The sequence below is a fragment of the Aethalodelphis obliquidens genome, unplaced genomic scaffold (assembly GCF_003676395.1).
Source record: "Aethalodelphis obliquidens isolate GAN/ISIS:26980383/991018 unplaced genomic scaffold, ASM367639v1 scaffold65, whole genome shotgun sequence".
In the NCBI taxonomy this organism is placed as follows: Eukaryota; Metazoa; Chordata; class Mammalia; order Artiodactyla; family Delphinidae; genus Aethalodelphis; species Aethalodelphis obliquidens.
Genome location: NW_020838009.1, coordinates 8,229,243 through 8,253,959, shown reverse-complemented (window position 1 = coordinate 8,253,959; position 24,717 = coordinate 8,229,243). Strand labels below are relative to the sequence as shown.

Here is a 24,717-nt window from a genome sequence, read left to right as displayed (position 1 = left end):
CCAAAATATACACCTGAAAGAATAAATCTATATATTAAAGAAGACTGATAACAGAGAAGAAAAGAAGAACAACAACAACAAGACAAAAGGAACCACAATAAAGTGCAAGTGAAATGATCTGGTTTTGAGGTGGGGAATTTCTTTTTTTTTTTAGAAATTAAAAAAAAATTATTTTATTTATTTTTATTTTTGGCTGTGTTGGGTCTTCATTGCTGCACGCAGGCTTTCTCTAGTTTCGGTGAGCAGGGGCTACTCTTCACTGTGGTGCACGGGCTTCTCATTGCGATGCCTTCTCTTGCTGTGAAGCATGGGCTCTAGGCGCGCGGGCTTCAGTAGTTGTGGCTCGTGGGCTCAGTAGTTGTGGCTTGCGGGCTCTAGAGCGGAGGCTCGGTAGTTGTGGTGCACGGGCTTTGTTGCTCTGCGGCATGTGGGATCTTCCTGGACCAGGGCTTTAACCTGCATCTCCTGCATTGGCAGGTGGATTCTTAACCACTGTGCCACCAGGGAAGCCCGGGAATTTCTTTCTAAACATAACACCAAGACTAAATCCATAAAATAAAAATACTGGCAGATTTGACTACATAAAAATGTTAAACTTGTGTCCATCTAAAAAATAAAGCTATTAATATTAAAAGTAAAGAGACAAATGAGGAAAAAATGTTTGTGTAATTTATGACAAAAGGACAGTGTGCTTAATAAATAAAGAGCCCTAACAAATCAATAAGATAATTACCCACTCATCCCCTTTTTATTTATGTATTTATTTATTTATTTATTTTTGGCTGCATTGGGTCTTCATTGTTGCGCACAGGCTTTCTCTAGTTGCAACACGTGGGATCTACACTTCGTTGCGGTGTGCGGGCTTCTCATTGCGGTGGCTTCTCTTGTCATGGAGCACGGGCTCTAGGCGCACAGGCTTCAGTAGTTGTGGAGCACAGGCTTCAGTAGTTGTGGCTCGTGGGCTCTAGAGCACAGGCTCAGTAGTTGTGGCGCACGGGCTTAGTTGTTCCGCGGCATGTGGGATCTTCCCGGACCAGGGATCGAACCCATGTCCCCTGCATTGACAGGCAGATTCTTAACCACTGTGCCACCAGGGAAGTCCCTCATCCCCTTTTTTAAATGGAAAAAGGACATGAACAGGGAATGCACAGAAGTATAACCTTTCTGAACAGCGACTCAGAAATGTGTGTTCCAGTTTTAAAATCTATGCATCTTTCGTCCCAGCAATTCTACCTATGGTAATTTATCCTGAGGAAATAAGAGCAGAATATAGAACTAAAAACAACAGCAACAACAAGGATATCAAAACATTATAATAAATTTTTAAAATGGAAACACCCAAGACAGATGATTGGTTAGGCAAATTGTGGTACAATCATATGACAGAATAATAAATATCTATTAAGGAATGTTTATTGGTATGAGAACGTCTTCTCAACCCATAACGCTGAGTGAAAGAGCAGGCTACAGAACAAGATGTAGAGCATACCATTTTGTCCTATGGGCTCAGAGTATACCATTTTGTTTTAAATATCTGTATTACATGTATAACAAAGACAAAATTTATAACCACTGTTGTTAATCTGATATATTGCTGGGTGATGGGACTGTGAGTGGTTCCACACACTTTATATTACTTTTCTTATTGGAGATTAAGAAAGAGGTAAAAATATTGTGAGGTTTGACTGCATACAATTATTGAGTTGGTTAACTGGTAAGTTATAGCAAGGACACCAGCATGTCTATGTCATAAGATGCAGTTTATTTCTTTGTCTTCCTCTGAAATGCTGTTAGGTATCACCTCTCATTTGACTAAATGCAATTGAATTCAGTTCAACACTCATTGCATACTCCTAGTGAAAGTCACTGGAGATGACTAGAACATATTACTTTCCTCAAAGAAGCTAATAATTTATTAGGAGGGGGAAACCCACTGGGACCTGCTTCAGCTAGAAATAAAATTTCTTTTTGGATTAAAAAAAAAGCAACAGTAAGGGCAATTTGCCATCCCGTAGACTAAATTCAGCTTATTTATGGAGTTCTTCTTTCTTTGCTTGTCATCCCTTTCTGGAATTCAGCCTAGGAAAGTAACATATGTCACCATGTGTACTAGTTTATAATTAGAACAAATGTGAGGCTTTATAAGAAAAAGAGCTATTGGCTAAATAACATTTAGTAAAACTCTAGAAAAGGCAATCAGGAGAAAGAAGCAGGAAGAGTTCTATTTTGGAAATTAATTTAACGCTAAAGAAAGAGAAGACTTTTAAAAAATATAAAAGGCAATTATTATGTCCTTAGGATTTTTATGTTTCAGGAGTGCGTGAAAAAGTAGCTGCTATTGGATTACCCTGTATTTGAAAGGATGAGTATTGTGCGTATAAATAGAAGCTAAGGTCAAGAAACTAAAGGCAGAAAAAGACTCACGTGTTCAGCAGAGACTGATAAGCATGTGAAATAAAATCTTTTACTCGTAAGGCTGCAATTATGCCTGTGACCAGAGTTTGAGCTCCAGGGAAGAGGGGAGGGGTAAAAGTCAGAAGGGTCCAAGATCGCCCTTCTTATAAACCTTAAACCAGTCCAAGACTTCACCAGACTTCACTATGATAACATTAACAGCAGAGACTTATTTCTAAGACCTCTGAGCCCATAGGGTAATTTTCTCCCCACACTTCACCTGTGGTTCCAACTCAGCATTAACACTTTTCAGAAAGATGTGGTTGACCTAAGCCCTAAAAACCACCATCTCCTCCCCCATTTAGGGTCAAGAGTTTCTGAGAAGGCTTTCCCAGAGGCATGGCCCCAGGAATTAAAAAGCAGACAGGGGCTTCCCTGATGGCTCAGTGGTTAAGAATCCGCCTGCCAGTGCAGGGGACACAGGTTTGAGCCCTGGTCAGGAAAGATCCCACATGCCGCGGAGCAACTAAGCCCGTGCACCACAACTACTGAGCCTGAGCTCTAGAGCCCGGGAGCCACAGCTACTGAGCCTGCGTGCCACAACTACTGAAGCCCGTGTGCCTAGAGCCCGTGCTCTGCAACAAGAGAAGCCACCGCAATGAGAAGCCCGCACACCACAACAAAGAGTAGCCTCCGCTCGCCACAACTAGAGAAAGCTCGCATGCAGCAACAAAGACCCAACGCAGCCAAAAATAAATAAATAAATAAAATGTTTTAAAAAGGGGCAAGAGACTTGAATAGGCACTTCATTAATGAGGTTACGCCAGGAAGCACACAAAAGGTTGTTCAACATCATCATCATCAAGGAAATGCAAACTAACACCATAACGAGATACAGCTATACCAGGACCTCAACGGCTAAAAATTAAATGGCTGACAATAACAAGTGCTGATAAGGATGCAGAACAATCAGAATGTTCATAGTCTCCTGATGGGAGTGTAACTTGATACAACCATTTTGAAACATTATTTGGCATTATCTCCTAAAGATGAATATACACATAATCTATGACCCAGAGATTCCACTCTTAGGGATATTCCCAACAGAAATATGTACGTATGTTCACCAAAAGACATGCCCAAGGGGCTTCCCTGGTGGCGCAGTGGTTGGGAGTCCGTCTGCCGATGCAGGGGACACGGGTTCGTGCCCCGGTCCGTGAGGATCCCGCGTGCCGCGGAGCGGCTGGGCCCGTGGGCCATGGCCGCTGGGCCTGCGCGTCCGGAGCCTGTGCTCCGCAACGGCAGAGGCCACGGCGGTGAGAGGCCCGCGTACCGCAAAAAAAAAAAAAAAAAAAAAGACATGCCCAAGAATGTTCATAGGAGTACAATTTGTAATAAATGAAAACTAGAGAGCACCCAAGTGTTCATCTTCAATGGACAGAAATGTAAATTGTGACATATTATCACAATGGAAATCTACACAGAATGAACTGATACAAGAGCAGAGATGAATCCTGCAAACATCCTGCATTGAATAAAAGGAGCCAAACCCCAAAGAGTACATACTGTGTAATCCTGCATATGTAAAGTTCAAAAACAAGAAACTAATCTGTGGTGTTATAAGTCAAGGTATGAAAATGATGTGAGGCAGTCTTCTGGGTGCTGTTGATGTTTTATTTCCAGATCTGGGTATTGCAGAAGTGTAGACCCACTTTTGAAAATTCACTGAACTATACTCTTAGGATTTGTGCACCTTTTGGTGTGTGTGTTAGACTTTGAGTTGCCAGAAAAATGTTGAAGGTTTGTTCTCCAAATTGTTACATTTCTTCTGGATGATTTAGTCAAGAAGTTTTCCTTAGGCTCTTACTGCTTTTTACTGTCATCATCCTTAGATTCGTTTTTGCTTGTTTACGTATTGGTGACGATATTTTTGCACACAATAAATGGATGTATTTTATTTCCCTCTTAAATAATGTTCCCATGCAGCCTTCCCTAAGACAGGAGGCTTATCTTCCCAGAGCAGGAAAGAGTGACTATTTGGCCTCCTTATCAAAGTGATTGGTCTAAAATTAGGGTGGCCAGAGAAAAGATGCAGTGTTCATTCCTGAGCCTCTTTTAGCCCCCTCGGAATGTAGAATTGAGAGCCAGCAGCCCTGCCATGGATCTGCTGCGGGGTGGTGGTGGTGGTGAGGTGACCCCACTGCCTGGACCTCCTGGTCAGGGGCCAGATGGACAATGTGGTAGCGATTCAGTGGAGCCCATGGCTCAGTGAAAGCTACGGTGGGGTCAAGCCAGCTGGAGAGCAGCCCTCAGGCTCTGAGCAAGATAAATAAAACTAGGTTACAGGTTAGAGCAACTGCAGGGGTCAGCTGTGGACACCAGAAGCCAGGGCCAAGGCCAGCTGCGCCTCAGTGGTCACCAGCCCCCACAGAGCAAAGGGCCAGCATGAGGCCACGATATCTTGAGGTCACCAGGGCCCCTTCCCTGTACCCAAGTGCTACCTTAGAGATAAGCTGGAGGAGAAGGGTGGAATCTGACAGATTGAGTTGTTTTGACTCTGAAGCAGCCTTACTAAAAGGGATTGGTCCCATTTCTGACTGGGACTAATTGTACTAGAACGGACTAAAATCCATGTTTCCGTGTCACCTAATCAGTGGGACCCAGTAAGGTCGGATTGCTTAAAGATAAATAAAAGAGCTACATTTCTTTGGCACTTCTGAGTATAGTGCAACGAAATTTGCAGCCCTCTTTCTCTCTTTTATTTTTTCTTGATTTTACCAACTTGTAAACTTTTGTTGCTGGAAATAGTTCATTTTAGGAATTTTTCTAGCTACTCGAATAGAATTTGAAGAGAAAGCTCCTGGCATTGCTACTCTCCACAATCATCCCTTTATTTATTAGTAAAACAATTTTATAGTTTCTCTTACCTTTCCATTCTATTCATCATGCAACCATCTATCTACCCACCCAAACAGTAACCATTTTTTGGAGCCATGTTCCAGGTATTGAGCTAGAAGATGAATGACAGTCCTTTGCTATCAGGTTTTGAATACAGAGGGTAAGCAGATAGCCAACACTGTTCCAGTTTCACCTTTCCACACATCCACACAGGCTTGTTTTCACTTTTGGTGTTTAGGCATATTAATTGCCAGGAATTGTTGAAAGTACTGGGTTTCTGAGTCTTATGACCCGTTGGCAATCATCTTTAAGAGCTTCCTTGCTTTGTAGTATGTCAAGATGTACATCTGCTGCCCTAGACCTGGAATCAGCCGTTTCTCTAAGGAGCCTCGGTTCCCTTTAATAGGAAATATATTTAGAAACCAGAATCTGGCCTCTAAGGAAGCTCATTTCTTCAGGATTGGTCATTATTTCTAGTTCTTTTCAGTGGACAGAGATGAGATGAAGAATATTAGGGGAGGAACAGATTTTAGAGGATAAAGGAAAACTAATTTTTCTCAGTCATTTTTCTGTTATCAATCATAGATTATTATTTTTGACTATAAATAATTACATCTGTTCTAAGTACCTTTATTTATAGTTTTTAATTCCCCTTTGAATTCATTCACTTAGGATAATTTACTCTTGTAGGTTTATTAGGACCGAGGGCAGGAACACTCAAGTGTCTTAATTATTTCCTGAGTCTATATACAGGACCAGCTATGTAATTTGCCATCCCATATAAAGTGAAAATGGGGGCCCTGGTTCAAACAGCAGTAAATAAGTTCCACAAAGGTACTAAAATAAAAAGCTTTTCTCTTTTGTTCACTGTCTCTCCCTCCCCGATCCTCCCTCCACCTGTCCTGGTGTTTCTAATTTGCTATTTAATGTCAGGTTCCCCTGGGCCCAGGGCTACTGGCAGGCTGAGTGCAGACCTCACAGGCTCCCTAGGGGGCAGTCCCCTTGGCAGCAGGCATGCACGGGGCACTGCAGCTGCCAGGTTCCCTTCCCTGGCGAGACCAGCAATGTCCCCTTCCCATAGGCCAGTTGCCCTCACCCACAGGAATGGGAGAACCTCAAAGGTATTGCGATCTTCGTGCCAGGACGTGGTAGGTATCTAGATTTGGGGAGGGGTGAGAGGTTTGCCCCGAGGCCAGGGTGTTTCTACTCTGGGGTGAGGTCAGCTGCCTGAGCCACCACCGAGTGCACTGTGCCCAACTCTGATCCTTCCCATGCCCTAGCCAAGGCTCCCACCAGGAACGAGGGTGCCAGTGGTTGCTGGGCAGGAAGGCAGGCCAGGTAAGGCCCAACGCACCAAGGTGGGGGGAGTGGGTGGCTCAAGCTGGTCCCTGGGAGGCAGGGAGTCATCAGAAGTGGGGGACAGTGCATGAGCCAAGGCTCCAAGCCTCTGGTGCATGCCCCGTCGTCCCACTGGATTTCACTTATGAAACACAAATTCAAAGATTAAATTCTTAAGAACTTCATGATGGCGACTACAGAGCATTAAACCCCAAACGTGGGGCTCTTCAGAGCACAGGGCTCTGTGTGCCTCCACTGGTCCTGTGCCCATGAAGTGGTCCCTCCCTGTTCCAGCAGCAATTTTATAAATACGCCTGGGGCCCCTGGGGTTCTTGGAGATCCTTTCGGGGGATCTGTGAGGTCAAAACTATTTTCATAACAACAGGAGGACAATACTTGCCTTTTTCACTCTCATTCTCTCAGGAGTGTACAGTGAGGTTTTCCAAAGGCTGCCTGACAGTGTGATCCTGTAACATTGAATTCAGAAGCAGAGAATTCAGCTGTCTTCTATTAAGCCAGACATTAAAGAGATTTTCAAAAATGTAAAACAATACTATTCTTCTCACTAATTTCTATTGTAGAAAATATAGTTATTTTAAATAAAAATATGTTACCTGTCATTTTAAATTTTTAATATTTATTTCTACATAGTCCTTTTTGTTGTTATTTTTAAGTGAATGAAGATATTTAAAATTTTCCAGTTTAAATTTCCAACACAACAAATATCGATAGATAGACCCACATAAACAAAAGCTGTTGGGGTCCTCAATACTTTCTTTAATGAATACATTTTAAAAATTGAAGTAAAATTCATGACACAAAATTAACCATTTTAAAGTGCATAATCTGGTGGCATTTAGTCCACTGTGTTGTGCGACCATGACCTCTATTTAGTTCTAAGACATTTTCTTTCATCACCCCAAATGGAAACTCTGTACTCATTAAACAGTCACTCCCCATTCTCCCCTCCCCTCAGGCCCTGGTAACTGCTAGTCTGCTTTCTGTCTCTATGGATTTGCCTATTTTGGACGTTTCATATAAACGGAATTATCCAATCTGTGACCTTCCTTTCACTTATCATAATGTTTTTGAGGTTCACCCACACGATAGCGTGTATCAGCACTTCATTCCTTTTTATGATTGAATAATGTTCCATTGTATGATATGACATTTTTTGTTTATTCATTCATCATTTGATGGATATTTGGGTTGTTTCCACCTTTTAGCTACTGTGAACATTCATGTACAAGTATTTCTTGGAATACATGTTTTTAATTTCTTGGGGTATGATACCTAAGAGTAGAATTTCTGGGTCAAATGATAATTTTATGTTTACTGTTTTGAGGAAGTGACAAAGTGGTGACTTTTTGGTTTGTTTTTTTGACACAGTGTTTTTACAGCAGCTGCATCATTTTACATTCCCATTGGCAATGTACGAGGGTTCCAATTTCTCCACATCCTCAACACTTGTTATTTTCCTTTTTTTTTTTAAATTGTAGTTATCCTAGTGGGTGTGAAGTGGTATCTCATTTGTAGTATTGATTTGCATTTCCATAATGATTAATGATGAGCATTTTTTCATATATTTACTGGCCATTTGTATATCTTCTTTGGAGAAATGTCTATTCAAACCCTTTGCTCGTTTTTAAATTGGGTTGTCTTTTTGTTGTAGGGTTCTAAGAGTTCTTTATATATTCTGGATACTAGACCTTTATCAGATATATGTTTTATAAATATTTTCTCCCATTTTGTAAGTTGTCTTCTTACTTTCTTGTTAGTGCATTGTTTTAAGTGAATTTTTATTGGAATATAGTTGATTTCTTAGTAGTATCTTCTGATGTACAAAAGTTTAAAATTTTGTTTACCTATTTATTTATTATTGAAGTATAGTTGATTTACAATATTATGTTAGTTTCAGGTATACAGCATAGTGATTCAGTATTTTTACAGATTATACTTCATTAAATGTTATTACAAGATAATAGCTATAATTCCCTGTACTATACAATATATGTTTTTTGCTTATCTACTTTATACACAGTAGTTTGTATCTTTTAGTCCCCTACCCCTAACTTGCCCTTCCCCTTTCCCTCTCTCCTCTGGTAACCACTAGTTTGTTTTTTATATCTGTGCGAAAAGCTTTTAATTTTGATTAAATCAATTTGCGTAGTTTTTTTGTTGTTGTTGTTTATGTTTTTGGTGTCATTTCTAAGAATCTCTTGCCAAATCCAAAGCATGAAGATTTACCCCTATGTTTTTTTATAAGAGTTTTTTAATTTTATGTATCATTGTAAATCAAATATTCTTCAATTAAAAAAAGTTTTATAATTTTAGCTCTTACATTTAGGTCTATGATCCATTTTGATTAATTATTATATATGGTATGAGGTAGAGTACTAACTTCATTCTTTTGCATGTGGATATCCAGTTGTCCCAGCACCATTTGTTGAAATGACTATTCTTTCCACCATTGAATGGTCTTGGCACTTTTGTTGAAAATCAATTAATCATAGATTTTTTGACTTATTTCTGGACTCTCTATTCTATTCTAATTATTTATATATCTATCCCTATGCCAGTACCACACTGTCTTGATTCCTGTAGCTTTATAGTAAGTTTTGAAATTGGGAAATGTGAGTCCTCCAACTTTTTCTTTTTCAAGGTTGTTTTGGCTATTCAGAGCCCCTTGCAATTCCTTATCAATTTTATAATCAGTGTGTCAATTTCTGCAAAAACAAAAAAAAAGTCATTTGAATCTTTGTAGGGATTACATTGACTGTGTAGATTGTAATGGGTAGTATTGCCATGTTAAAGGTATTAAGTCTTTTAATCCATGATCCCAGAACGTCTTTCCATTTATTTAGATCTTTATTTTTTTTCAGCAATGTTTTGTAGTTTTCAGTGCACAAGTCTTGCACCAACTTGGCTAAATTTATTCCTAACTGTTTTTATTATTTTTGATGCTATTACAAATGGAATTGTTTAAAAAAATTTAATTTTCAGATTGCTTGTTCCTAATATATAGAAATACAGCTGGTTTCTGAGTGTTGACCTTAGATCCTCCAACTTTGCTGAATTCATTAACTCAGTTTTTGTGTGTGTGTATTTTTTGAGATATTCTATATACAGGATCATATTATCTGTTAATTTTACTTCTTCCTTTCCAATTTGGACTCCTTTATTTCTTTTTCTTGACAAATGGCTCTGGCTAGGACTTCCTGTATAGTGTTGTTGACCAGCAGTGGTGAAAGTAGACATCCTTGTCTTGTTCCTGATATTAGGGGAAAGTCTTTAGTCTTTTATTATTGAGTATGTTAGCTGTGGGTTTGTTGAGTGTTCTTATCATGAAGGGCCCAATAATTTTTAAGAATGTTGGGAATTCCCTGGCGGTCCAGTGGCTAGGACTCTGCCTTTCACTGCCGAGGGCCCAGGTTCAATCCCTGGTCAGGGAACTAGGATCTCGCAAGCCACGGGGCATGGCAAAAAAAAAAAAAAAAAAAAAAAGGATTGTAAAGGGGTCCTGCTGGTACAGAATACTAGTTAAGAGCAAGAGCTTTGTAATCAGTCTAGGTCATTTGAATCACAGCTTGGCCGCTTACTTGCTTCATGACCTGCTTGGACAATTTATTTAATGGTGCGCTCCAGTTTCCTTATTTGGAAAATGGAGATTTATTTATAACAGTGACATGATCTACCTCAGAGTGGTAAGTGAGGATTACATGACTACTCACTAAAACAGTGCCTGAGGTGGAGTAAATGATCAATACATATTGGCAATTATTCAAAGAACTGAACCAATTTAAATGTTCCCTGGCAATTTCCATTCTGCTAAAGTCTACCCCACATAGATTTAGTAATTTGACTTTGCTTTTGATTATTTAATAGATGGTGCTTCATTTTTCAAATTTACATTTCTGTAACTACTGTAGAGGCTGAAGAGTTTTCAAATTTTTATCACAGTTGTGATTTTCCCCTTTTTAATCTATTTTAAATCTCCAGTTGTACTTTATTATTAGCCGTCTCACATATTAGTTTGATGCAGTCAAGTATAAGATAAATAACTAAAATCAGTCCAGTTTACACCACGTTAGCAAGGCTGTTGTCGTGTTCATAAAAATAATATTAGGGCTCCAAGGACATTGAAGAGCTGGAATTATCTGGCCCACATATTTTGAATCTTTGAAATAAGCCATGGAGACTGAACACAGTTGCTGTGATTCTGCTGCAGTGATATAAATATGACCTTCCATGAAAAAGCATGTCATGGCCAGAAGTGAAATTCAAAGCAGCAGGCTGGTTTTCAGAGTCCACATCATTAGAATAGGCTGCCTCTCTGGTTACAGCAAAGTAAATATAGACCAGGCTTATTATATGAACACATTTCATTTAACTTTGCCCATCTCTATTGATTTCCCAATTCAGTTTCAACAGAAACTGGATCAACCCAGTTATAAGTAGGTCTGCTTATTCTTTTCCCATCCGCCTCGGACATTTCCGTTCTTCCCAAGGCTAAGTTTTCCACCTTTGCTCTTCAGTTCATTCCCTTACTATCCTGCTGTTCTGTCTCTTGCTTTTCTTTCTGGTGACTTCAAACTCTCCTCTTCCACTAGCACCTTTTCCCGGTACCCACAAATATGTAAATATTTCCCCTAACAGGAAAGAGGTCCTCAACCCCGTGTCAGCCTCAAAGTGTCCCCCTTTCTTCTTCCTTCCTATCACAGTATTCACTCTGCTTTCTTATTTCCGGCCACTCCTCAAGCAACAATAGGATGGCTTTGGCCACCACTCCTCTGAGCACCTCTAAGGCTGCTGGGGATCTCCTAACTGCTAAATCTTTGTCATTTCATTTTTTTTTTAAGATTTCTTTTTTGACATGGACCATTTTTTAAAGTCTTTATTGAATTTGTTACAATATTGCTTCTGTTTTATGTTTTGGTTTTTTGGCCACGAGGCATGTGGGATCTTATCTCCCCGGTCAGGGATCGAACCCACATCCTCTGCATTGGAAGGTGAAGTCCTAACCACTGGACCATTTTCACTGGGTGTGATGGTTGACTCCTAACTCTTTGACACTCTCCTTGCCTGGGTCTGTGATATATTTTTATAATTTTTCACCTCTCTAACTTTTCCTTTTCATTTTCCTGCATGATGAGCTCCTCTTCTGTCTCCACCCTTAACCATTGGTTTACTCAGGATGCCATGCTTGGCGCCCTTTTTTTTCCCTCCACCCACATTTTCTGCATGATCTCTTCTGTTCCCATGATTTCAGCTAATGCCGGTGATTCTCAAATCTATATTTTCATCTCTGATCATTCTTATAAGCATAATACTTGTTTTAGATATCCAAACGTCTACTAGAAGTCTCCTCCTGGAGTCCCACAAATGCATCAAACTGAGCTGACATCTCCTTTGCCGGAAGCTCCTTCAGATCCTTATGAAGTAAATTGCTGCTAACTTAAAAAATCCAGCTGAAATCCTGGCACTCAAGTGGAAAGAATGTCTGGCTGTCTGATTTTAGCCTCTTGTTTCAACAGATCACAACATACAGAATGCAACACAGTTGTGTTCTTTCTTTCTCAGTTTATAAAATTTGATTTTATTTGGGCAGCAACAAGCACAAGGAAGGAGGACCCTGTCTCCAGGCCTCTGAGAAAAACCATGATAGGTTTCCATATATCTCAGTGTACCTTCGTCCCCTGAGTTCCCCTGTCCCTTTCCTTCTCCCCAGCTAGCTGCCACTCCTAAATTCTTCTCTGCTTCGTGCCTCTCACATCCTGTTAATCAACAAGCTCTTTAGATTCTATTCCTAGTCTCTCTACTCTCACTGTAGCTGCCCTGGTTCAAGACACCTTTGTTTTCTTATTTATTTGTTTGTTTGTTTTTGTTTTGGGCTGTGTTGGTTCTTCGTTGCTGCACGCAGGCTTTCTCTAGTTGCGGCAAGAGGGGGCTACTCTTTGTTGTGGTGCACAGGCTTCTCATTGCGGTGGCTTCTCTTTCTGGGGAGCACAGGCTCCAGGCACGCGGGCTTCAGTAGTTGTGGCACACGGGCTCAGTAGTTGTGGCTCGTGGGCTCTAGAGCACAGGCTCAGTAGTTGTGGCATACAGGCTTTGTTGCTCCATGGCATGTGGAATCTTCCCGGACCAGGGCTCGAACCCATGGCCCCTGCATTGGCAGGCGGATTCTCAACCACTGCGCCACCAGGGAAGCCCGACGCCTTTGTTTTTCTTGCTTGGATTACTGCTCCTCTTATCCCTTTGCCTCCTGTTTCGTTCCCCTTCACCTCAAACCCTGCACACCTACTAGAATAATCTTCTAAAATGGCCAACCTGAACATGTCCCTCTCCATCTTAAAAATTTCACTCGTCTATCCCGGGGGTACCCCAAGGAGGCTGACACCTCCTAGATCGTGCTATGGTATTTTAGCCTCCGTTCCATTCCATATGTGGTAGATAACTTCCTTCTGAAATGCCCTCTCTGCCTTGGTCCTCCAGGGATTACTTCCTCTGAGACACCTTGGTTGAATTAATGATTCCTTCCCTGGGGCAACTTTCATCTTTATTATTATTGTCCTTCTCAAATACAGCTGTGACTGTGATCATTTTTTTTATAGGTCTGAGTCCTCTGTAGACTGTGAATGGGTTGGTCACTTATTTACATTTTCCTTTTTTATAACCACAGTGCCTAGTAGAATATGTGGTACATCATCTTTATTCAATAAATAAATGTGTATTGAATGAATGTTTTAAATGTGATTGTTTGGATAGGGAATTCAGTGAGCTCTCCAGTACTTGGAGGCTGATTATAAAATATACAGCTTCTCTTTTTTTTGCGGTACGCGGGCCTCTCACTGTTGTGGCCTCTCCCGTTGCGGAGCACAGGCTCCGGGCGCACAGGCTCTGGGTGCGCAGGCTCAGTGGCCATGGCTCACGGGCCCAGCCGCCCCGCGGCATGTGGGATCTTCCCGGACCGGGGCACGAACCCGTGTCCCCCGCATCGGCAGGCGGACCCTCAACCACTGCGCCACCAGGGAAGCCCAACATACAGCTTCTTTAGTCCTCATTCTGTAACTCCTTCCCACTTCTCCTTTCTGCTTCCTGCCTATATGTCATTTCCTTTCTACACTAGACATCAAGCAGGTGGTGAACCAATGAGTGAGGAGTGAATATGACAGTTGGGACAGTCAGTTTTACCGTAAACAGAATTCTTATTGTCTGAGTACTCATTAGTCAAGACGCCACCGTTTGAGTTTATGTAAAGTAGCCGAAGTCAATAGCCTTCCAACATATTCACTAACAAACCAGACAATAATGAAATCAGTCCCCACTGGACTAGCCAGAGTTTACCTCTGCCATTGAGTCAATGGCTTTTTTTAATAGTCAGTCATCCTTTCCAGGATTGTGGGGTTGCAGAATTTCATGAAGTTGATTAAAGGGATGTTGGAGAATGGCTTATTCACAAATGAAAATTTGATTATAAAACCAGTTAACACATGAAGCAAATAAGAGACAAGGATAAAAATGTGTTAAGTTCTTCAAAGAAGGTGATTTGAATATCAAAGGACTAAGAACTGCCTTTGGAGGAATTCCCTGGCAGTCCAGTGGTTAGGACTCCACGCTTTCACTGCAGGGGGCAAGGGTTCAATCCCTGATCGGGGAACTAAGATCCCACATGCTTCGCAGTGCGGCCTTAAAAAAAAGAACTGCCTTTGGAAAACTGACTAATCTCTTGAATACTTATGCAAAGACACCTGTTTTGGATCTTGATGCAAAGCTCAAAAATGATATTAATGTTGTGCATTATGCCATCATACTTATTTTATTTACTGATTTATTTTTATCAAAGTTATACATCTGTTTAATAAAAATAGATGTATGTGGCTTGAAATGAAAACCAGAATCCCTTTCCCTTCTTTTCCCCATCCGTGAATTCTGCCCCTGAAGGCAACATCTTCTAATGCCTGCTTTTGCCCCATATTTCTAAATAACATGTTTACACTGGAATTTCTTGATTTTTTTCAGGTTTGGATGTTATCTATTGACTTTCTACTATAGAAGATGAGGCCGTTTGCTTAGTTTTCTATTTCCTCTCACTACTTCAAAGTCTCTGGAGTTTTTCATATCTTAATACCTTCAAACATACTAGGTAACCTAATAGTTACATCTTGTTCTAGAGACAGTTCTCCTGGAGTTGCCTCCCTTCTGCCCTAAACTGGACTGCTTGTTCTCCAGGCCTGCTCCTGCACAGTTGTCACCCCATCTTCCTGGGGGATCCCTCAGCCCCGTTCAGGGGCTGGAGCTCCTGTTTCCTGAATCCCACATCCTCTTCTACATTGTATACTCCCTTGTATCAGTGGAACACATTCTCCAGTAGCTTTCTGAGAAAAGGCTCAAGGGAGGTAGATTTTTTGAGACCTTGCATTTCTGAAAATGCCTTTTTATTTTCACCTCTTGCTTGAGAGTTTAATTATTTTGAGTTAAAGTCCTGAGCTATCTGGACTAGATAATCTGAAAACTTTCCCACTTAAAAACACCTAAATGGGAGGACTTCCCTGGTGGTCCAGCAGTTAAGACTATGCTCCCAATGCAGGGGGCCAGAGTTCGATCCCTGGTCAAGGAACTAGATCCCACATGCCACAACTGAAGATCCCTCATATGGCAGTGAAGATCCTGCATGCCACAACTAAAGACCCAGCACAGCCAAATAAATAAATAAAAATAAAATTAAAAACACCTAAATGCTGGATACAATATAACAGGAGCACTTAAACATGTAGCCTAGACTGCAAGAAAGTAAGTGAAATTCCCAGAGGCTAAAACTAAAGTCTGGGACCTGGAGTCAGTGAGAAATGCAGTGCCTACAGCTCCAGGGAGGTTGTCATTTCAATAACCTGGAAACCTGGTTTTTATGTCTACACTAGTCTAGGTGACCTGGGCTTTGAGTTCACTGGATGCAGAACATTGAAACTGACATCCTGCAGAGAGCTGGGACCTTTAAAGGAGACATAACCTGTGATGAAAGTGTGAAGTAGCAAAAAATGTCCCACCACAAAAGGGTCTAAAGACAAAGATCATAGGTCATGTCCTGAGCTCAGAGTAGTGGGGGAAGCTCTCCCTTGTAAAACTGTAGCCATTCTATACCATTGTTTGAGATCTGAATTTCTTCTACCAGAATATTCTGGGGGAAATTACTGACCTTTCCCATCTGATTCTTCTTATGATCAATTGCATCTTTTCCTGACATCTGATTTGGATTTGAAGATACTATCTGTCTCCAGCCATGGATTAGGGCAGTGTTTCTCAGAGGGTAGACTGGAGACAACTTTGAGAACTTCTGGATTAGAGCCAAGCTCACCGACTCTTGGGAAGGACCTTTGCTTTCAAAGCTCATCAGGTCAATGAAGAAACTTGCAGGAAACTGACCCTGGACTGAACAAGTGTAAAGAAGCTCCAAACAACATGCACACCTTGACCTGGCTGTTTTGTGTTTAAGTATTGCCACCTGGAGAAACTCTTGATGTGTGCACAGGAGAGAATCACAGGATGTTCATTACAGCATTGTTTATAGAAGTGAAAAATTAAAAACAATTCTGAGATCTATTAGTGGAGGAATGAAAAATAAATCGTGGTATGGTCATACAGTAGAATGCTCTAGCAGTGAAAATGAATGAACAAGTGTATAGAAATCAGTGGATTTCAAAAACTCAATGTTAAGTGAAAAAAAATGTAAGAATATTATCATTTATGTAAATTTTATAAAATAACTATATATTGTTTACATGTATAGAGACATATATAAATAAAGACTGGATATGCCCCCATTACAGGGTAGTGATTACTTCTAGAGATGGAGGGAGAGGAATTGGGACTGGGAAGGGGATTTCAATTTCAATTTTATTTAAAAAAAAAAAAGGCTTTGAAACACCTTCTTCTCTGTCAGCCCCTCTCAATTTTTGTAGCTGTGATTCTTATAGGGTAAAGGTTTACAATATTTACATTTTGTTTTGTAACTGTTTTCCAGTTATTTCAAAAATAGAAAACTTTTTTTTTTTGGCTGCACCACGGATCTCAGTTCCCTGACCAAGGATTGAACCCATGCTCTCTGCAGTGGAAGTGTGGAGTCTCAACTACTGCCCCACCAGGGAAGTCCCTAGAAAACTTTTAAATAGCATAGTCTTGTGACATGTAAATATTAGTCACTAAAGAAACAGTTCGTGTGATTGGAGCCAGAGAATATTAATAAATGTAAATCCTCATGTCATTTAAACATTGTTGGTCCAGGGAGATCCATTCAATCATCCCAACGTGATCAATTCTTTTGATTTCTTGCTGGCTTTTTTCACTTCCTTGGGGTTTCAGTTTCTTGTATTCCATGCTGTCTTTTCTTGAACTTTTAAAAAAATTTTGCTGGAAAATATACTGGCATAATCTGTCATCTAGGATGCATGGATAGTAAATGTTCTTGCATATCTGAAAATGCCTTATTACTGACTTCACAAATTACTGGCAGTGTGGCAGGGTTTAGAATTCTAGGTCCGAGACTGGTTTCCTTGCTAACTGTGAAGATACTACTCTGTTTTCCAGGATTCAATGTTGTTAATGTTAGATGACAGTTCTGTGTCTTGTTCTTTAGTAGGAAATCCCAAAGATTTTAGGATTTCCTGTTTACATGTACAATTATAAAATTTTACCAGGATGTGTCTATCTAGATTTTAATTCAATTCAACAAATATTTTCTGATGCCCGCTAAAGGCCAGGCACTGTTCAAGGTGCTAGGTTCACTGGACAATGAACAAATCAGGCAAAGATTCCCGCCCTCCTGGAGCTGACAATTTAGCAAGGGAGACAGGCTGAAAATAACATGGATATTTCTTATGCATGGATAAGAAAATTACATAGTATGCCAACAGGTGAAATATGCTATGGGAAAAAGGAACGAGTAGATCAGTGTAAAGGGTTCTGGGAATGCTGGTGGGGAGAGCTTAGTCTTTTTTCTTTAATTTTGTTCAGTGGGCTTTTTCAGTCTTGAAGACTTGTGTATTTCTTGAGCTTAAGAAGATATTGTTCTGTTACTTCTTTGCTATTTTCTCTCCTCTATTTTCTCCATTCTTTGCTAATAAGACAGGTGCAGGACCTCTTGGGTCCCTGCTCCACGCTCTTATATTTTCTGCCTCTTTATTTTTCTTGCTCTACATTATGTGAGAGTCCTTGATTGTAGATTAACTGCTTGGTCTTTAGCTGTGTCCAAATTATTATTTCAGCCCATGAATTGAATTTTCCCCGCTGCAATCCCATTTTTAATTTCCTAGAACTTTTTCTTGTTCTTTGTTCCTTTCTGTTAGCCACTTCTGACCAGTTCTCAACTGCAATGCCTCTGAGGATGTTAACTGCAATTTTTATAAAGTTCTCTCTTCTTTCTTAAATTGTCTCTGTTTCCGCCAAGGTCAGTTTTTCTATTGGTTCAACCTGGGCCTTCTCTTTCATGCTGCTGATTTTCCTAATATATTTAGCAACCTTGGTTTTCTGCTTATAGTTATGAATAAAGGTCTATGTTAAGCAGTGTGGGTAGCCTTCCTGAACATCTTGGCAGATTTGTTGGTCCCTGTCAGGCCTCTCCCCTGGCTGACAGAATTGTCTGAGAGTTCTATGCATGTGGGGTTTCAGAAGATAGACACCTTTTTAGGGTACCAGGATAAGAGGGAAGTAGTCAAGATAGAGACCCTCACAGTTGTCCAAGTGGGTTTTATTCTGGGGGCAGAGCCCTTTAGAATTTCTAACTGGGTTCTGCTGAATTCTCAGGCCCTCCTACTGGCCCCCTCAGACATCTTCTAAACAGATTTTCCTCTTTCTTTAGAGAGCAGGTTTTTTGATTAATGATGAGAATGCCATTGCTTTCATCTATTACATTTTCGTGCCAGGAGAGAAGGAAGGGCTGACTATCTGAGCTGTCCACAATACTGTTCCTCAATGCTCGTCCAAACCCCCCCTACTCTGCATTTATTGACTCTGAACTTGAACCTGCTCCTTATCTCCCTTGGGAAGAATTTTGGTGTCTCAGGTTTAAATTGCCTCTGTTCTTTCTCCACTACTGCTTCCTACTTTTCCGTTATCCATGACTGCATGACAAACCACCTCAAACTTTAATGGCTTAAAGCATCAAAAATGTCTCCTTTTTCATGCTTCTGTGGGTTGACCATGCAGCTCTTTTGCTTTATGTGGTGTTGATGTTGGGATGGCTGGGAGGTCAAAACTAACCTTCTTCCATGTTTGGTGCTGGCTGCTGGCTGGGACCTCAGCTTGGGCTGTCAGCCAGGGGCCTTGGTTCTTCTCCGTGTTGTCCTTTCCACATGGCTGCTTGGGCCTCCTTACAGCATGGTGGCTGGTTCCAAGAAAGAGCACCATAAGAGGACAGACTCTAATGGGCAAGCTCCTATAAACTTTTGTTTAAATTATGCTTCCTAATGTCCCATTGGCCAGAGCAAGCTAGCCACCTGCCAAGTCCAGAGTCAGTGTGGTAGGGAACTACAAAGGGCACAAATACTGAGAAGTGTGGTTCAGGACACCAGCAAAGTAACAGCTACCACAGTCTTCTATGTATCCTTCAGATTTCAGGTCTACTAGGAGTACTCTTTCCTATTTCAAGCACTGTATTGCTTAGTCTTTTTAAAAAATGTATTTATTGGCCAGTTAATTATGTTAACTATTCTTATGTGAACTACTTTTACTTTAACTCTTGAATCAGAGGTTGAAAAGGTATCTAGAGGGGAAAAGTAAATGTCAAGGAAGTCTCTCAACCTCCCCTCCAATGGGTTCTGTCTAACCCAAACCCTGACATGTGAAGTCTTTTTTTGTTATACCTCAGGAGGGTCTGAACAATGCAGCAACCTCGGGTTTGTTTGTCCCATGCTCATCCTTTTCATGCAAGAGTGTCAAATTACCCTCCATTTGTTTGCCTGTCAAACCATAATGCTCTGTCCTTACTTATCCACTCAGAATGTTTCTTCTCTCTTGCCAGCCACTGAAATTTCAAACTCTCTGTCGCTTCATTTGTATTAAGATGTTACTATATGAAATAATATTCACAGAACATCGCCTGAAGGATATTCGTGAATACCCTTTGATCAGAGCTGGCAGATCGATTTAAGTTGGCAAGTGAGAAGAAGCCTATTGGTGATGTCCAATCTCCATGGGAGAAGGTTTCATTGATCACTGGTGAATGATCAATGAAACCCATTGATGCTCTGGGCTTGGACTGGAAGTGGTGGTGTGCTTCCTGGGAAGGTATTTCCGCCTCTGCCCCCAGATATCGTAAAATCTATCATCGAACCAAACCAAACCTTCTGAGAGCTGCTTATCTGTGAGGAATTATTTTGGCTCCTTTGCACTGAGTGACTCTTGGCAATATGCCAGCCACCTGCACTGAAGACATACTGAGAGACAACTGTTCAGAATTAGATTTCTATATTTATTGTAGGAATGTTGCTGAGGACATACTATATGACATGGTGTTCCCTTTAAGAGGAGCCATGAGAGAGATCTTCTGAGCCTATGATCTGTTTTTATCTTACGGACACTGTGACTGTTATAACATTATGTTTCCCTCTTTGCTTTGATTGCTAGGAAACCCAAGGCAATGGTGCAGATCTCATCCAGCAACTGCACAAGACTTTTTGACAAACATTTTACATACTAACTTTACCTCTCCCTTCAGTTAGCATTTATTGAGCACCTGCTCTATGCCTGGCACTACCCAAAAATATCCATGTTAATCATTGTAGCATATTAAGACAGTCAGGGCACTTGTGGCCAAAGACAAACCCAGTGTTTAATGTGACTTAGTGTTTAGGATAACTTAATGTTTCTTTGAGTGGACTGGTCACTCTCTGGTCCCTTCTCGGGACAAGACCCTAGTAATGTACCCACTAAGATACACTACCCTTGCCCTGGTCACTCTCAGGTCATTTTTTTTCTGTCTCTATACACCCCACAGAGCAATCTGTTTGCCCCACTTACGTTTGTCTAGAGTGTTCAGCCTTTCCAAAGAACATGATCACAACTTTTATCAGAAGGATAAAAAATGGGAAAAAAAGGGAGGAGGGGAGGGGACAAATTAGAGGTATGGCATTAACAGATACAAACTACTATATATAAAATAGATAAGCAACAAGCACTTACTGAATAGCACAGGGAACTGTACCCGGTATCTTGTAATAACCTGTAATGGAAAAGAATCTGCAAAAATTACTGAATCACTATGCTGTACACCTGAAAGTAACACAATGTTGTAAATCAACTATACTTCAATAAGGAAAAAAAAGAAAGAAAAAAGGAAGGAAGAAAAATAGTGGAAAACTGAAGCATGTGAAAGGGGAAGACGCCACTGGGGCTGGGTACTAACGAGTGAACACAGGGCTGACTTCTACACTCTTCCAGAACAGCCTCACTGTGCTCCCTCAGTTCCTGCCCAGCAGTATTCTTCCTTAGTTCCTACTTCCTATGTGACCAGGTTCTCTGATGTTTTGCTTTCACTTCCCCTCCATGGCAGAAGCAGACACGGTCAGGGGCCCTTCCGTGTAATTCCAGATTCCTCAATTCTTTTGAACCAATACACCCAAAACTGTCTTTCTCATCAGGGAATGGGCAGAGTACAGACCTCTGTGTGTCTATTTTTGCTTCCAGGAAGCTTGGAGTCAAATTTCACAGCTATAATATTAGCCTTCACGGCTTGCAAGATGGATGGTCCTAAAAAAACAAAAACCGAAAATCAAAAAACAAATTTATTGTCTGAATGCCTTTTATTCTAAGTCATACCCAACCCTTTCTCAAGAGAAGGGGCAACTTAATAATTACTGATTTGCATAGAGCAGAACTCCAGAACTCAGCCTCCTAAAGCAATGAGTCAACTGGCCAAATTTGTAGGGTGTCCACCCACCATTTCTAAGGTGCCCGATGTGGTGCTTTGCTGCTGGTCAGCTGTGGCATCATGGGTATAGTGACTTAAAGTCAGCAAATCTGAATTTAAGTGCACCCTCTCTTAGCCCTTTGACCTTGGGCAAGTTGCCTCACCTCTTTGAGCCCCAGTGTCTTCATCCATAAATGGCTCCATACTCTTCAGAGAACTGCTGTGAAGATTATAGGATAATGTTGATGGAATTCCTTTATAATTTACAGAGTACTGCAGTGCTGGAGAATGAGATTATATTCACTGGGTTTGTGCCCTCCCCAGAAACCTGCGGAGGGTTTCTTCACCACTACAAGCATTCTGACCACTCATATTTTCAGCATTAAGACAAATTGTTGTCAACAAAATAATATAATCTCCAACATGCATACCAAAGTACCCCAAAGCTTTGCCATGGCCCTTGGGTCCCTGGCAGACTCCTAGGGAGCAGCTCACAGGTGTGGGATGTTGGATGCTTCTGCCGTTGAGTTCAGATGCCCTTGGGCTGCTCTGCTGATGGAAATGCTCACCAGCCCCTCTCAGGTGGCCCCTGTTACCGTTCTCTTCGACTCGACCCTCTTCCTGGACATTGAATTCATTTCCTTGATTTTTAAGCCACACCTCTAGGCTGGTGACCCTCGAATCTGTATCTGCAGCCTGCGCTTCTCTGGGTGCCAAAGACCCGTATCCCCAACTGCCTATGGGACGGCTCCTCCTGGGAGCCCCATGGGTACTGGAAACCCAACGTATCCAAAACCAAACTCATCCTCAAGCCCCCTTCTCCAGGCTCTCTCCTCTTACAAGTCCTATCCAGATCTTTCATATCTGCCCCCTCCTCTTCCCTCTCATTGCCATCACTTTGGTTCAGGTCCTCAGCATCTCTTGCTAGGATAAGCCTCCCACCTGGACTTCCTGCCTCCTACCTCTCCTCTTTCTAAACCATGGTCCGCAACAGCTGCCAGGCAGATCTTTGAAGATGCTACTCTGGGAAATTCCCCTGCAGGCCAGTGGTTCGGACTCCGTGCTTTCACTGCTGCAGCCCAGGGTTCAATCCCTGGTCAGGGAACAAAGATCCCACAAGCCTCGTGGCAGGCCCCCCCCCCCGCCCCCGCTCCAAAAAAGTGACTCTGATTAAGTCAGCCTCTCCTCCTACTCATAAATCTTAAATGCTCCCTGCCCTTAAGGTTTTCTGAGACTGAATCCCCGATCACCTCTCCATTGCCACTTCCCGCCAGCCCCCCTCATGCACGAGTGTTTCCAACCAGAGCAAACAGCTTGAAGTTCATTGACTGACATGCTCTCTCTTACATTTCTGGCTTTCACATGTGTTATTTCCATTTTCTGGAAAATCCCATTAGTCCTTGCCTGCTTATCCAGCTTCTACTTGTTCTGCAAGGCTGGTCTAAAGCCTCAACTCCTCTCTGAAGCTTTTCTTGACTCCTTCAGACAAGATTGGTGATTCCTACAGCAATTTGTACATAAATCTTTTATCACCTTGCATGCTAATTGTTTACATGTGTTTTTCCCACACTAGACTGTGGTCTTTTGGGGCGAAATGTGTTTGTGATTCATCTTTGTGTGACCACTTCTTAGAACAATGCTGGAAATATGGTAGACTCTCTGAGGATGTTTGAGTCCTCTTGTTAGTGATTTAATTGTCACACCCATTCCTAAAGTAGCAGAGAGCATAACCGAAGCCAGCTTGATAAGATAGGAGGAATACATATAGAACTGTGAAGCCCAATACAGACGCCACTGGCCACAGGTAGCTATTAAGCACTTGAAATGTGACTAGCCTGAAATGAGTTATACTGTAAAATACACACAAAATTGCAAAGCCTTAGTTTTAAAAAAAAAAAAAGAATGTAAAGTTTCCCATTAACACCTTTGACATTGATGACCATTGAAATGATCATCTTTTGGACATATAATGTTAAATAAAATATATTATTAAAATTAATTTCACCTCTGTCTTTTTACTTTTCTAATGTGGTTACTAGAAAATTTAAAACTACACATGCGGTTCACATTTGTGGCTTGCATTATATTTCCGTCAGGCAATGATGATCTAGAGCGTTCATTCTGTGAACAAATGTTTCTCGAGTACCTGCTCCACACAGGTGTTAGTCTAGGTGATGGAAATAGAATGGTAAACAAGATAGATAAGGTTCCTGACCTCAGGGAGCTTATGTCATAATGGAGAGAGGGACACAGAACAGGAAGCAAATGTGTAAACAAGATGATTTTGGACAGTATAAGTAAAGTACTATGAAGAAAGCAAAGCAGGGTACTTGATAGAGAGGGTGGAGGAGGCACAGGAGGGCGGCCAGGTAAGGTCTTCTGGAGCACGTGAGGTCAGAGGCAGGGAGGAGGCTGGCACATGGAAGATAGTAGAGACCTGAACTGAGACAGCAATGGTACAGATAGGGAGACAGACTTGAGAGATATTTGGGAAGTAACAGGAGGACTGTGGTAATCATAGGAGTTCGGGATTGGCCAGAACCGATGCGGACTACCAGTTTTCTGGATCACCAGGTGAATGGTGGTGCCACCGGATGAGATAAAGCTGGAGTGGTCTTGCGGCAGACGAGGAATTCCATTTTGGCCATGTTGAGGGTGAGCTGTCCGTGGAATGCCAGGAAGCAGCGCTGAGGGGAGACATCAGTGCTAGGAATAATGAAATGGGATCTATTAGCACAGACACGGTCATTAAAACCCAGCATGGATGGGACGAAGTGAGAGAGTGGCATGGACATATATACACTACCAAATGTAAAATGGATAGCTGGTGGGAAGCAGCCGCATAGCACAGGGAGATCAGCTCGGTGCTTTGTGACCACCTAGAGGGGTGGGATAGGGAGGGAGAGAGGGAGACGCAAGAGGGAGGGAGATGTGGGGATATATGTATATGTATAGCTGATTCACTTTGTTATAAAGCAGAAACTAACACACCATTGTAAAGCAATTATACTCCAATAAAGATGTTAAAAAAAAGTTTTAAAAGGGATAAAAACAACAATAACAACAACAACCCAGCATGGATGGGAAAGGAAAGAGAGAAGATGGCAAATGGAAAGGACACACAGGTCCAGGGAGCAGTTTTCTAAACTGGATCATACACAAGCATGTGTCTAGGTTGAGGGGAAGGA

At 41.5% G+C, this 24,717-nt stretch overlaps 2 long non-coding RNA genes across 3 annotated transcripts in view; both read right to left on the bottom strand.

Moving 5' to 3' along the window:
* Positions 1-3,764: 3,764 nt before the first annotated feature.
* Positions 3,765-20,840, bottom strand: LOC113610815 (uncharacterized). Its single transcript, XR_003429230.1, has 3 exons — positions 20,803-20,840; positions 18,883-19,006; positions 3,765-7,097 (listed from the first exon to the last, which is right to left on the bottom strand). It is a non-coding gene; the product is annotated as an uncharacterized LOC113610815 (long non-coding RNA).
* Positions 20,841-20,916: 76 nt separating this feature from the next.
* The window catches only part of LOC113610871 (uncharacterized), a 27,478-nt gene continuing 23,677 nt past the window's right edge, over positions 20,917-24,717 (bottom strand). For both annotated transcript variants that reach the window (XR_003429257.1, XR_003429258.1), the window contains 2 exons: positions 21,694-24,235; positions 20,917-21,369 (listed from right to left, as the gene is read on the bottom strand). This is a non-coding gene — a long non-coding RNA (uncharacterized LOC113610871). The remainder of the gene's footprint in view (positions 21,370-21,693; positions 24,236-24,717) is intronic.